Here is a 15,197-nt window from a genome sequence, read left to right on the forward strand (position 1 = left end):
CCCACCTCTCTCAGAATTTTCCACAGTTTATTGTGATCCACACAGTCAAAGGCTTTGGCATCATCAATAAAGCAGAAATAGATGTTTTTCTGAAATTCTCTTGCTTTTTTGATGATCTAGCAGATGTTGGCAATTTGATCTCTGGTTCCTCTGCCTGCACAAATTTTATCAGGAGGGCCCTTAATAATATCTTCAAAAGAGTTAAATAGGCAGAATTGGGCAAAGAGAGAATTTTGCAGGTCAATGCTAATTCTTAATTCCAGGTCAGTTAGGTCAACTATTCCTAGAGGGAGTTTGGCAGCTGGAAAGAACCTCTGGACTTGTGTAAGTTAAGAAAAGGGGAGTCCATGAATTTGTATCATTGCTTTAATGACTCCTTAGATGCAATTCAACCCAGGGAAGACAGAAGGTATGACCTCAGGGAGGACAACTACTTTCAAACAAAGCCAATTTCCTAGAATAGCCTGTGAAGGAATGAATGGATAGAAGAATGAATGAAAGGAATGAAAGGATAGAGGAATGCCTCTATCCTCAAAGAGACACCTGGATGCTATACCACAGTGTACACTCTAAGTAGTAAAGGGGTATTTTTATATTATGAGACCACACAGTCTAGAATTATTTGCATACGAGAGCTTGGTAACTCCTTAGCCATTCATATCTTGCCTCTCTCTTGATGCCTACTTCTCTGAAAATAATTTTTACTTAGGTCTTTCATTCTATCCATTGTTTATCCCTCCTTGAATTTCAGTTTCTATCTGAACTTGTTGTGTTTTTTTTTCTACCTATTTCAGAATTTCAATTGAAAAACAGTGGTCTTTGAATTTTTTGCTTGAGTAATGCTAAAATAATTTTCAAAATAACCGTGGACTGGACCCCTCACACATTTTAAAGATGATTTTTATAATTTTATAATTTATTTAAAAGCATGTAAAGAATATAATGTGTGGTGAACGTTAAATATTGAATATTATAAAAATGCATTCCATCTTGATATTAAAAGTATTACATAGCATATAAATATAAGATATATTAATATAAGGCATAGTTCTTAGCCTATGGTATCCCAAATTATTCTTAGATAATTGAGACATATATCTGAAAAAAACAATAGTAATGAAAGGATGAATATGACACTATGGAAATGAGTTAGTGTGAATATCCAGTCTATTGTGAAATAAGATGGCCATTCTACTGCCTAAAACATTTCAGTTCTTTCCAGTGTCATTGGGAAAAGATGTAACTTTTCAGCCACACATACTATACTATTTTTCAGCTTTTATTTCTGCTGTATATTTCTTTATATTGAGAGAGTAAATCCTAGGCAGGTAGATAAGAAGTCTGAGGTTTTCAAAGAGGAGATCAGTTCAGTTGAGTTCAGTCGCTCAGTTGTGTCTGACTCTTTGGAACCCATGGACTACAGCACACCAGGCCTCCCTGTCCATCATGAACTCCCTCAGTTAACCCAAACTCATGTCCATTGAGTCGATGATGCCATCTAACCATCTCATTCTCTGCAGTCCTCTTCTCCTCCCACCTTCAATCTTTCCCAGTATCAGGGGCTTTTCCAATGAGTCAGTTCTTTGCATCAGGTGGCCAAAGTATTGGAGTTTCAGCTTCAGCATCAGTCCTTCGAATGAATATTCAGTACTGATTTCCTTTAGGATGGACAGGTTGGATCTCCTTGCAGTCCAAGGGACTCTCAAGAGTCTTTTCAAACACCACGGTTAAAAAGCATCAATTATTCCGTGCTCAGCTTCCTTTATAATCCAACTCTTACATCCATACATGACCACTGGAAAAACCACAACTTTGACTAGACCTTTGTTGGCATCTGGACCTTTGCTGGCAAAGTAACGTCTCTCCTTTTAAATATGCTGTCTAGGTTGGCCATAACTTTCCTCCCAAAAAGCAAGCGTCTTTTAATTTCATGGGTGCAGTCACCATCTGCACTGATTTTGGAGCCCCCCAAAATAAAGTCTGTCACTGTTTCCATTGTTTCCCCATCTATTTGCCATGAAGTGATGGGACCAGATGCCATGATCTTAGTTTTCTGAATGTTGACCTTTAAGCCAATGTTTCACTCTCCTCTTTCACTTTCATCAAGAGGCTCTTAGTTCTTCTTCACTTTCTGCTATAAGTGTGATGTCATCTGCATATCTTAAGTTATTGATATTTTTCCCAGCAATCTTGATTCCAGCTTGTGCTTCATCCAATCCAGTGTTTCTCATGATGTACTCTGTATATAAGTTAAATAAGCAGGGTGACAATATACAGCCTTGATGGACTCCTTTTCCGATCTGGAACCAGTCTGTCGTTCCATGTCCAGTTCTAACTGTTACTTCCTGACCTGCATATAGGTTTCTCAAGAGGCAGGTCAGGTGGTCTGGTATTCCCATCTCTTTCAGAAGTCCAGTTTTATTTAAAGATGGCTTTTGAAAGCCATCTCCATTTGGCACCTCAACATTGCCTGTGGCCTCTCAAAATGTTTTTCCAGCTTCCATCCTTCCTCCCTCCATCCTCTCTCTTTCCTTTTTCTCTTCTCCTTCCCCTCCTTTTCTCTTGACTTGACTTTAACCAAGACACCAAAAGTTCTGTGAGATGCCACTTCTCTTGTTCCCCAGCATCCCATATGCTCTTCTCTCTTGGTCCTTATCACACAGTGTGCCATTACCTCCCTGTATCTCACGTCAATTGCCAGGATCTCTGAAGCTAAAGGCCTTCTAACTTATTCAGTGTTATATATCCAACAATTAATACACCATCTGGTAAATAGTTCAAACATAATTCATATTTATTGAATAAATTAGTTACTGAATTATGAAATTAATAAATTTAACTATTAGAGGAGGTAACCTTTAACATTTAAAGAATGTATGAGATCTTCCCTGGTGGCTCAGGTGGTAAAGCGTCTACCTACAATGCGGGAAACCCAGGTTCAATCCCTGGGTTGGGAAGATCTGGAGAGAGAGATGGCAACCCACTCCAGTATTCTTGCCTGGAAAACCCCATGGACGGAAGAGCCTTGTAGGCTACAGTCCATGGGGTTGCAAAGAGTCAGACACGACTGAGCAACTTCACTTTCACTTTCATGAGAATTGTACTGGAAGACAAAAAGTAAAAAGGATTTCTTTTCTTTCTTTCTTCCTTGAAAGAAAGTTTCATTTTTTGAAAGATGACTGTTTCTTTAGAAGCAGGCTACTTTTGTAGAACTACATCCTAAAACCTAGCACAATATTAGAAAAATAACAAGTTATGCTCTCCTGGCAAATTTAAGTAATATATCTTTACTGACAAAATATAAAGATTACATTTCTCTATCTCATCCCCCTCTTATCCCTCCCAGTATAGGACTTCCACAAGATGGAAATAAGTTTTCCTTCTAGGAATTAAAACTTAAAACAAATACTAGATAAATAATAGATCAGAGTAGTGATAAGCAAATCCATTTTTAACTGAGTACTCTCTATGTTACAAGTAGACTTGTTTCACACATTTATGCCACACTTAATCCTGTGGCTAAAAAAACAAAATTTCTAAATTTGCTCTATCTCTTGGGTTCTGTCTATAAAATGTAAATATGTCTGGTTGATTGAAGTGTCCAGATGTTTTGGTGTGATATAAAAACATCTTTAGACTACCAAGTACTTCACAGCAATAATTGTACTTTAAATAGCTGATAGAATTATTTTATTGTTGACAGTTTTGAACCTAATTTTGGTGGAATATTGTTTTCTTGGAATAAAACTATTTTCAGATACATTTTTCTTGCAGAATATAGTAAAATGCATTTGTGCCTCCAGCTGCTTCTTACTGAAACAGTTTGTAAGGTCTGCTGATATAAAACTTTCATATCTACACTGGCTATGAGACTACCAGAATTCTTTTTTATCTCTAGCACTGACCATTTGATTGACTCTGAACAAATCATACTATGATCCTGGTCTCAGTTCTTTCATCTATAAAACTAAGACATCAGTGAGGTGATTGCTAAGGTCCTTTTCAGTTCTAGTATTCAATGACATTATAATTTCAAATTCTACCTAAAAAGAGATATTGTGACATTCTTAACTGAGTTAAGAATCTATGGTTTGTGCTACAGATTTTGATTCTCCCACAGGTGAAGGGAGAGGCTTCTGTAATACAATATAATCTGTTCCAGTACATCTAGACTTTGCCCCTTATTTTCAGAAGCCTCTTAAATTTGATTAAGTTTACGGTAAAGAGGGTATGGATTATTTGAGCATAAAGCCCATTTATAGCTCATTTATTTACCCATTTTTATTTCAGCCTGTATCATTTTCCTATAGGTATGACTGGTAAGCAAGACTGTAGTCACTCAAGGACACATATCTTAGCTATCATGTTGGTAACAAGAATAATGAAACAACAGCTGCAAGCATTTATGAAACAAACGATTATGTGTCAGACATTAGTAATGTAACAACCCTAAGAAATATGAACTATTATCTCCACTTTTAGTGATGAACAATCTAAGTCTCAGGGGTATTGGAGACTTTTAACGTCTCTGCAACACCATTTCTAAGGGAAGCATAGAATTTAGGGCCAATGAACAATGATTATTCTGTGTGAACTCCGTTCAATTTAACCCAATTCCACAACAGAAGTCAGAAGTAAGAACAATTCGTTCTTAATATGGAAAATATTAAATATTAAGAGTCTGGAATTCTCAAGGAAGAGGAAAGGACAACGTTTTCTTTACTATATTCCTTAGTAGTGAGTGAAGTCACTTGTGTCAGACTGTTTGCGACCGCATAGACTGTAGCCTGCCAGGTTCCTCCATCCATGGGATTTTCCAGGGAAGAACACTGGAGTGGGTGGCCATTTCCTTCTCCAGGGGATCTTCCCCACCCAGGGATCAAACCTGGGTCTCCAGCATTACAGGCAGATTCCTTACCCTCTGGGCCACCAGGAAGAACAAAGAAGAATCCTTTGTCTTAGTAAGAATTATATAACAACAATGTATTCTGCTTGAGGACATGTTTCTCCTTTTTGAGAACCTTTTCACTAATCCTGTTATCTTAAATTTTGTATTATGGGAGTAGGTCCTTTAAGATCTTTCTATTGTTAGCTCTAATCCTGTCATCTTAAAATGTAAATTGCAGCAGTGGGTCTAGTAAGATCTTTACAACCTTGAGACCTTCTTTTGATTTATTATAGTAATCAATTAAAAAAAAAAACTATAACTCTCCGCCTTACAGAGAAGACTGTATATTGTCACCCTGCTTATTTAACTTACATGCAGAGAATATAATGAGAAATGCTGGGCTGAATGAAGCACAAGCTGGAATCAAGATTGCTGGGAGAAATCTCAATAACCTCAGATATGCAGATGATATCACACTTATGGCAGAAAGCAAAAAAGAACTAAAGAGCCTCTTGATGAAAGTGAAAGAGGAGAGTGAAAACGTTGACTTAAAGCTCAACACACAGAAAATTAAGGTCATAGCGTCTGGTCCAATCATTTCATGGCAAATAGGTGGGAAACAGTGGAAACAGTGGCAGACTTTATTTTGGGGGGCTCCAAAATTACTGCAGATGGTGACTGCAGCCATGAAATTAAAAGACGCTTGCTCCTTGGAATAAAAATTATTACCAATCTAGATAGCATATTAAAAAGCAGAGGTATTACTTTGCCAACAAAGGTCCATATTGTCAATGCTATGGTTTTTCTAGTAGTCATGCATGGATGTGAGAGTTGGACTATAAAGAAAGCTGAGGGCTGAATAATTGATGCTTTTGAGCTGCGTTGTTTGGGAATACTGTTGAGAGTCCCTTGGACTTCAAGGAGATGAAACCAGTCCATCCTAAAGGAAATCAGTGCTGAAAATTCATTGGAAGGACTTATGTTGAAGCTGAAACTCCAATACTTTGGCCACCTGATGCGAAGAACTGACTCATTGGGAAAGACCCTGATGCTGGCAAAGATTGAAGGCAGGAGGAGAAGGGGACGACTGAGGATGAGATGGTTAGATGGCTTCACCGACTCAAAGGACATGAGTTTGAGTAAACTCCAGGAGTTGGTGATGGACAGGGAGGCCTGGCGTGCTGCAGTCCATGGGGTCACAGAAACAACTGAGCAATTGAACTCAACTGTTTCCCCACCTGCTTTCTTGATTAAAAAAAATAATAATAATTAAAGAAAATAGATTCAGAATTCAAGGATTTTCTGATATCTTAGTTTTTTTAGAAATATTGCCTTACTTCCCTTAGCTTCAGAAACTCCATGTATCAATATGAAAACCTACAATGCTGATATTCTCTCTACTGATTCCAGTTGTCTTGTTCTCTGTCTCCATTTCAGTCATTTTCTCTAGGTCAAAAGTAAATGAATACTATAACCTGCCAACATAATTATTCTTATATACCCAAATTATAGTATTAAATGACAGAAGAGGGGGCAGAAAATAATAGTGTTTTTAGATGACAGAATACAACCTGTTTTCTCCAAAACTATGTAAAACTTGACTCATGGGTATAAACAATATAAGACAGTAGACTTGGAAAACAGCAAAAATAAATCAATAAATAAAACAAAACATAAAACAGATCATTACAGCTGCCTACATCATTACTATCAACTTCTTGACTGAAACTCTTTCCAAAATATCAAAAACAATTTCTATAAATGTCTGTTCATTTCCATTACATTGAAATGCAACATGCATAATTTTATTCCAAATTGAAACTTATTTAGCTTTGTGTAGATACATGCTTCACCTACAAAAATCAGGGATGTTAAATTTACTTTAAAATACAAATTCTAAATAATTATATTTATTTATAAATAAACCAATATGCAACTTGGGCTGAGACTTCATTTCATATTTATTTATAACTATATATCTCTCTGATATTTAATTAGTGTTGTGATTTATCTTATAGTCACAGATGCCTGAACCAAGCAAATAACTGAACCAAGCAAATACCTGAAAAGCATACCTTTTCATTTAGCTAGCTAGACAGTTACTTTAATATAAGCTTACCTCCCCTGCTTTGTAAAATGCAAAGATCTATCTTTCTTGTTTTTCCTACCTGTTTCATTTCATACAGAGGTTTCATGTTTGAATTCTAATTTGCTAACCTTTAGAGCTGGGGTCTTCCATATATTTAATGAAGTTGGTTAATAAATCTCAGTTCTCCTCGAGTAAGCAATCCTACTGCAGACTCAGCTCTCTCTCCCTTGACTTTTCTGGAGCCCAAATAAGATTTGTGCTCTGACAGGGTGAGCATTTACTTTATCAGAAAGCATATTAGGGTGGGCATGTCTCAGCATAATGTGCACCAGAATCAGAGAGGATGACTAATTTGTTCTGCTATTAAGCGGATAATAAAATGATTTAGGCATGCAGATATGAAACAGCAAGCACTTTAAGAATTATATGTAGCATATTTCATCTTATATCTGGCCAAGACTAAAAATATTTTATGTATTAAGTGACATTTACAGGAAAGACAAGGCTTACAGAACTTAGAAATGTTTACCTAAGATGAGTTAAGAAGATAATAACTAAGAATTGAAGTTAGGCTCAGCTATGCGCATTTTGCAAATTTTGTTTTATACTAGCTTAGATTTGCCAATTTCTTCCACGCCTAAATGTTTTTTAAAAACAACACAATGTCAGGAAATACACATCAACGCACTATAAGAACATTAATTAGAATTTTATTCTAAATACTAACCTGTTGATTACCAAGATAACTGCTAATGTGTATGCATGCGTGTGGGTTTCTGTGTATATAGAAAACACTAACTGTCTTTAAAAATCCAGCTTATGTTTATAAGACAGGCAGTCTCTGCTAGGACTGTAAACTGGTGTACTCCTTCTCAAAATAATTTGAAAGTACATATGAAGAGCCTAAAAGATGCAAAAATTCTTTGCGATGGCAATTCTACAATGTCCAAGAAATATCCTGAAAAATCATCAGTGATCTTAGAGTAAGATGTTCATCACAGACTTTTATCATAACAATACTTATGGAAATACTCAAAATATTTCACAAAGGAGGAATGATTAAATTTTAACATGTTCATAGAATATCGTTATCATTAAAAATTATATTTTCAAAGTTTCAACTGTATTGAGAGAAATATGCATAGAAAAATTTTAAATAAAATGTCAGATACAAACATCTGTAACTTATGAGAGCAGTACAGAAACCAAAATAAGTAAAATAATTACTTTGTTTATATCTGGTTGAGAAACTTATTCTCTTCTTTAAATATTTCAGTATTTCCTATGCTACAATGAAAACATGCTTCTTAGTAATTAAAAAATAACAATAAAAATAACCATCACATAAGTTGATTATACTATAAAACACTTTTTTACTGGTCACATTTCATTAAATCAAAGTATCTATTAAAGTTCCCCCCAGTATCTTTTTGAAAAGTGATCTGTTATGTAGACTATGAGAGTTGTAACTAAAAAAAATGGTTTGAAAAATACACACAATTTACCTGTGGTGTTTATAAGAAGTTTCATAAAGAGTTAACACTCAATACTTCAAGAACAAACTACCTACATTCAGTTTTTTTAAATGATTTGTTTTCTCTTTAGTTTTCATAAAGTTGTTCATCACTGTGCAAGTAGTCATCACCTATTTTTTTTTTTTAAATGAAGTACAGTGGTTTCAAAGCAGTCTAAAGGGCCTATACACATAGGAATCAAACTTCATTTATAAGTCTAGCAAACTATGAAAAAGTGAAATCATGACTCCTGTACAAATATAAAAAGAAACTAGTCAAAGATTTTCTTCAGTGAAATAAGAAAACTAACAGGCTGTTGAAACTAGTTTAAATGAGAATTTGACTTACAGAGATTAATATTCTGTACCAGACAAAATTCATTTTCCTTGCTATGGTCAAGAATTATTTGCATTGCCCTCAGTTTTCTACAATTTACCCTCTACTCTTAAATAGTTTAAAGTGAAGTGGACAACAGAAAGTCATTCAAAGAATCAGAATGCCCTATAGTCTCCTCTGTCCATTTCTAAGCCCTCTACAATTTATCCTGACAGCCTCAAGTGTTATTTCTCATGAATTTTGGTTAAACATTAAAATTTTTCAGTTAAAAAAAAATGTACTTTATATCAGAACCAAAATTTCTCTTTCACACAAAAGCATTAGAATTACCTTCCATAGATCATATACCTATTTGTTACCAGCATATGCCTCTAGGTTACTGTCTCCAACTTTGTTTCCTTTGTCCCTGTATTTAAGATTAATAGGGCATGGTTTAAATAACTGCCTGAGAAATATGGGAAAATCTTCCACAAGCATCGAGAATGAAAGCACAGACAGTGGTTTTGGGTGTGTGTGCTTTGTTTTTCAATGCCATGTAACTGCTATAGTGGCTGGAGTACAGGACAAGCCAAATGAACATTTGGGGAATGAAAAAGGGAAGTCTAAGAAATCCTCTTTGTATCTGGACATCTTGATCCCTTAGGAAATAAAGTGTAGAGGTATTACATTTCCTGGAAACTGAGGACAATGCTCTTCATCTAAACTGGTGAGTAAAATACTATTCCAAAAAGATTAGTCAATTGTAGGGAAAGGTGCCACTAAGAAGACAGAAAACCTCCCCTGAGATAAAGAAAAACCGAAGCAGGGTAATCATATATTGAGGTTGGGATGAATTCTGGTTATAAGACAAGTTTCCACTAACTTCCCCTATATCCTAAGCTGTGAAAAATCAGGAGGAATTTTCTCACAAAAGGAACCACTAAAAAGCAAATAATTTAGGAAGGTTATGAGAAAGTGGTTTGAAAGTATGTCATCAGTAGTAAGACTATGTAGAATGGCAGAAAGCACTAGGGGAAACAGTTTCCTTTTCTTTGGGAGCAAAAAGAACTGTGGCCCCCAGTGAAGAAGGTGGTGCACAGTCAGTGATCTCGTTACTGCTGAAGAGTAGAAAGCTCATTACTATAACATCAGACAGGAGCATGGGCATAAAATTAGTAGTGATATGAGTAACATTAGTATACTAAGAGAGAGAGAAACAGCAATACCAGCAGTACTGCCACCCCGAAACCACAGACAAGTGGCAACTTTCTCCCTCCAAACATTCTAGATAGAAATATGAATACATAACTGGACATACGGAAGATGCTGGCCCATAGAGAAGCGGCTAACCCAATTTCATTTTAATGGTAGGGATCGTGGTCTCTATTATTTGGGCCAAATTTTGATTTTCCCAGTGTTGGGTAGTGTCGAGGGATATAAGAGCTATAAGCATTCTCTTAGATGCTGTGGCCTATTTACTTTAAATGACTGGGCCTGAGGATGTATAGTGAACAGAGCAAAAATGCAGAGCGAGCCAGTGAGCCTGGGCCTTAAATGCTGCATAGGCAGCAGCCCGAGGGCCCTAAGTGCTTGTCTTTATTTCTATTTCCAAATCTAAAACTAGCTATTATGCCAGCATCACTAAGACTCCTGAGCAGTGAAGGAAGGAAATTAGAGACTGGAAACCTGAAGAACTGCTATTCAAAGTCTAATCATTTTGATAATGCATGAAAAACCGCGTGTTGATTGTCAAGTGCTTTAAACGGTAACTCATGTTCTCTGTATCCTTTTATTTTCATGGAGACAATTCCAGCGGACATGGGTTACACACTCTCCCTGTGTTGATCTCTCATCTTAAATGTGAAAAACATACTCTAGGAAGGAACCGTACATGAGAATCATCTTTATTATCCTCCAGATATTGAGGCAGACTAATACTGGCTAAAATACTTGTCAATATGACCAACTGTATGCTTCCTCTAGCATATATAGGCTGTTTCTCCATAGAGTAAAATTGCTGCTAACTACAAAGACTTAACATTATAGGATTTTCACAAATTCCCAATAAACTAAAAATCACAATATCTTTTACTAATACGTATCAATTTCCCAATCATATACATCCAAAACCTATCAAATCAAGCCTTATATTTTAACATCAGATGTTCAAAACTCTCTTCAAATGGTCTTTTAAAATCATTCCAATTTGTTCTAATTGCATTGTTTCAATTAAGTTCTAATTATGCTACTTTCCTTATGATTCTTATGGTTGTGGCTGTTGAAAGAATGATGGCAATTCAAGGAGTAAACAAGGCACTCCTGGTTAACAATGTTGAATAGGTAAACCAGGAAGTCTAGGCAGGTTAGGAAGTTAACCGAAGCCAGAACCAGAATCAAGAATTAAAGAGAATGGGCTGTGACTGCTGAGTAACAAGAAACCACAACAGAAATATTGCTTAAGATCAGAAGGAATGGAATAAGAAATCTTTTAGGGATGGACATTTTGTAAAAACCTAGGCATCTCCCAATAATTATTTTCATGTCCTATAAAACAGGCATTATTCTAGCTATTATAAAAAATAATATAAAAGACTAATTATAGTTTTTCATTCAAAGACTTTGTCATGTATTGTGGGGAAAGAAAACAATGATCACTGAATTTTCAATAATGATAAAGCCTAAGTTTTAACCATGATTGTAACTTAAATGATGATTAAAGTCATAGAGATCAAATTTCTGTAAATTCAGCAGCTGGGAAATACATGGTTGGTAAAACAGGATATTTGAGATTTTTCATAGCTCTGTTTCTCTTTACACCTACTCTGGACTCAGGTGGTTACCAGAAACAATAAGAGGGACAATGATATTGATCACAGATAGCAAATTGGAAGACTGAAAAGAAGACACTGGGGTTCTGGCAGGGCAAATGATTTGCGCTAAGACACGTAAAAGTATAACATAGGGAAGAAATGAAGATGCTCAGACATGGTGACCAGAGAGAGGGAAGCTTGGGAGAATCACCTGATGGAATAAATCACAGCATTCGGATTTAAGAACGGAAATGCAGATCTTGATCCCATTACTACAATCTAGGTCTGTAGTATTGTACATGATAGTTATTTCTCTGAACTTCACTGGTGCTTGGACCTACCTTACAGTGTGCTGTGTACTAAGTTGCTTCAGTTGTGTCCGACTTTTTGTGACCCCATGGACCATAGCTGACCAGACTCCTCTGTCCATGGGATTCTCCAGGCAATACTGGAGTGGGTTGCCCTTTCCTTCTCCAGGGGATCCTTCCCAACCCAGGGATCAAACCTGAGTCTCATATCTCCTGCATTGACAGGTGGGTTCATTACCACTAGCACCACCTGGGAAGTTATTTTCACAAACTTCTATAGCTCCACAGTACAGAAGTTTGTGAAAACGAAGTGATATAAACATATATTAGTTACATTTGTGAAAGGGTGTCTTAATTAAACATTTCTTACTTACTAAGATAATTGTATACTATCTACTCAATTCATTTTATCATCAGTTTATTTGTCTACATATATATGTGTGTGTGTATACATATATATATACATATATATATTTATCTTATTACTAGAAATGTTTGCATATTAAAAATGCTGATTCCATCTCATCACCACCAAATACTCTGATTCAAAAATTTAAGATTTGAGACTCAGTCCATAAATTTATTTATTAACATCTGAGGTGATTATTAGAAAGCATCACCATGAACAAAGCTAGTGGAGGTGATAGAATTCCAGTTGAGCTATTTCAAATCCTGAAAGATGATGCTGTGAAAGTGCTGCACTCAATATGCCAGCAAATTTGGAAAACTCAGCAGTGGCCACAGGACTGGAAAAGGTCAGTTTTCATTCCAATTCCAAAGGAAGGAAATGCCAAAGAATGTTCAAAAAACCACACAATTGCACTCATCTCACATGCTAGTAAAGTCAGGCTCAAAATTCTCCAAGCCAGGCTTCAGTAATACATGAACCATGAACTTCCAGATGGTCAAGCTGGTTTTAGAAAAGGCAGAGGAACCAGAGATCAAATTGCCAATGTCCGCTGAATCTTCGAAAAAGCAAGAGAGTTCCAGAAAAACATCTATTTCTACTTTATTGACTATGCCAAAGCCTTTGACTGTGTGGATCACAATAAACTGTGGAAAATTCTCAAAGAGATGGGAATACCAGACCACCTAACCTGCCTCTTGAGAAACCTATATGCAGGTCAGGAAGCAACAATTAGAACTGGACATGGAACAACAGACTGGTTCCAAATAGGAAAAGGAGTCTGTCAAGGCTGTATATTGTGACCCTGCTTATTTAACTTCTATGCAGAGTACATCATGAGAAACGCTGGGCTGGAAGAAGCACAAGCTGGAATCAAGATTGCCGGGAGAAATATCAATAACCTCAGATATGCAGATGACATCACCCTAATGGCAGAAAGTGAAGAGGAACTAAAAAGCCTCTTGATAAAAGTGAAAGAGGAGAGTGAAACAGTTGGCTTAAAGCTCAACATTCAGAAAATTAGGATCATGGCATCTGGTCCCATCACTTCATGGGAAATAGATGGGGAAACAGTGGAAACAGTGTCAGACTTTATTTTTTGGGGCTCCAAAATCACTGCAGATGGTGATTGCAGCTATGAAATTAAAAGACGCTTACTCCTTGGAAGGAAAGTTATGACCAACCTAGATAGCATATTCAAAAGCAGAGACATTACTTTGCCAACAAAGGTCTGTCTACACAAGGCTATGGTTTTTCCAGTGGTCATGTATGGATGTGAAAGCTGGACTGTGAAGAAAGCTGAGCACCGAAGAATTGATGCTTTTGAACTGTGGTGTTGGAGAAGACTCTTGAGAGTCCCTTGGACTACAAGGAGATCCAACCAGTCCGTTCTGAAGGAGATCAGTCCTGGGTGTTCTTTGGAAGGAATGATACTAAAGCTGAAACTCCAATACTTTGGCCACCTCATGTGAAGAGTTGACTCGTTGGAAAAGACTCTGATGCTGGGAGGGATTGGGGGCAGGAGGAGAAGGGGACGACAGAGGATGAGATGGCTGGATGGCATCACTGATGCCATGGAAATGAGTTTGAGTGAACTCTGCAAGTTGGTGATGGACAGGGAGGCCTGGTGTGCTGCAATTCATAGGGTCGCAAAGAATCGGACACGACTGAATGACTGAACTGGACTGAACTGAACTGAGGTGACTCTAATGTAGGAAGTCTGAGTACCACACTTTGAGAATTACTGCTTTAGTGACTTTTTTGCAAATGTGATCATATACTGGATTCATGTGGAGAACTTTAAAAAATACCAAAGACTGACTCTACATGGAAGGGTTCTTAAAAGACTGGGGTGTGGCTTGCACACTGGAATTCCAAAATCTCCCCATGTGATAATGGGAAGTCAATGCTGAGAGCCACTAATTTTTAGTGCCTATTAATTTTTTTCAAAACTTAACATAGCAGATTTTGAATAATACTTAATAGTATATAGAACCTAGAATTTAACAGTCCTCTAGGTTTTAGTATGATACGGATGTAGTGACTTCACTTTCACTTTTCACTATCACGCATTGGAGAAGGAAATGGCAACCCACTTCAGTGTTCTTGCCTGGAGAATCCCAGGGACAGGGGAGCCTGGTGGGCTGCCGTCTATGGCGTTGCACAGAGTTGGAGACAACTGAAGCGACTTAGCAGCAGCAGCAGTCGGACTGTAAAAATCATAACTCATTTTCACCCTTTACATAAGAAACTTGCCAAGGAAATTAGCTTTGAATAGTCATTTGATTTTCTTTCCTTCCCGTATGTCTCTTATGGTGCAATTTACTATCTATTTTCTCTCCTCTGTTCATTTTCTATAGACCTGCTGCATCCAGTGCTTTCTTCACTATCCCAGATGCATTATTTTACATTAATATTCATTAAGTTTAACCCCAAGACTCCATTGAACTTCCTCCATTCTCCAAATCTTCCTGTTTCTTATAGTTCTTACAACCTATTGTGGTGGAAGTGGTAAGCTAAAAATTTTAGGCTATTTATAAAAAAACAAAATAAAAATAACTTTCCAAAATACACTTTCTCTTCAGAAGTTACAATCCTCAATTCTCACTCCACATCAGTTCAGTTCAGTTCATTTGCTCAGTCATGTCCGACTCTTTGCGACCCCATGAATTGCAGCACGCCAGGCCTCCCTGTCCATCACCAACTCCTGGAGATCACTCAGATTCATGTCCATCGAGTCAGTGATGCCATCCAGCCATCTCATCCTCTGTCATCCCCTTCTCCTCCTGCCCCCAATCCCTCCCAGCATCAGAGTCTTTTCCAACGAGTCAACTCTTCACATGAGGTGGCCAAAGTACTGGAGTTTC

The sequence above is a fragment of the Budorcas taxicolor genome, chromosome 8, assembly GCF_023091745.1.
Source record: "Budorcas taxicolor isolate Tak-1 chromosome 8, Takin1.1, whole genome shotgun sequence".
Taxonomy (NCBI): Eukaryota; Metazoa; Chordata; class Mammalia; order Artiodactyla; family Bovidae; genus Budorcas; species Budorcas taxicolor.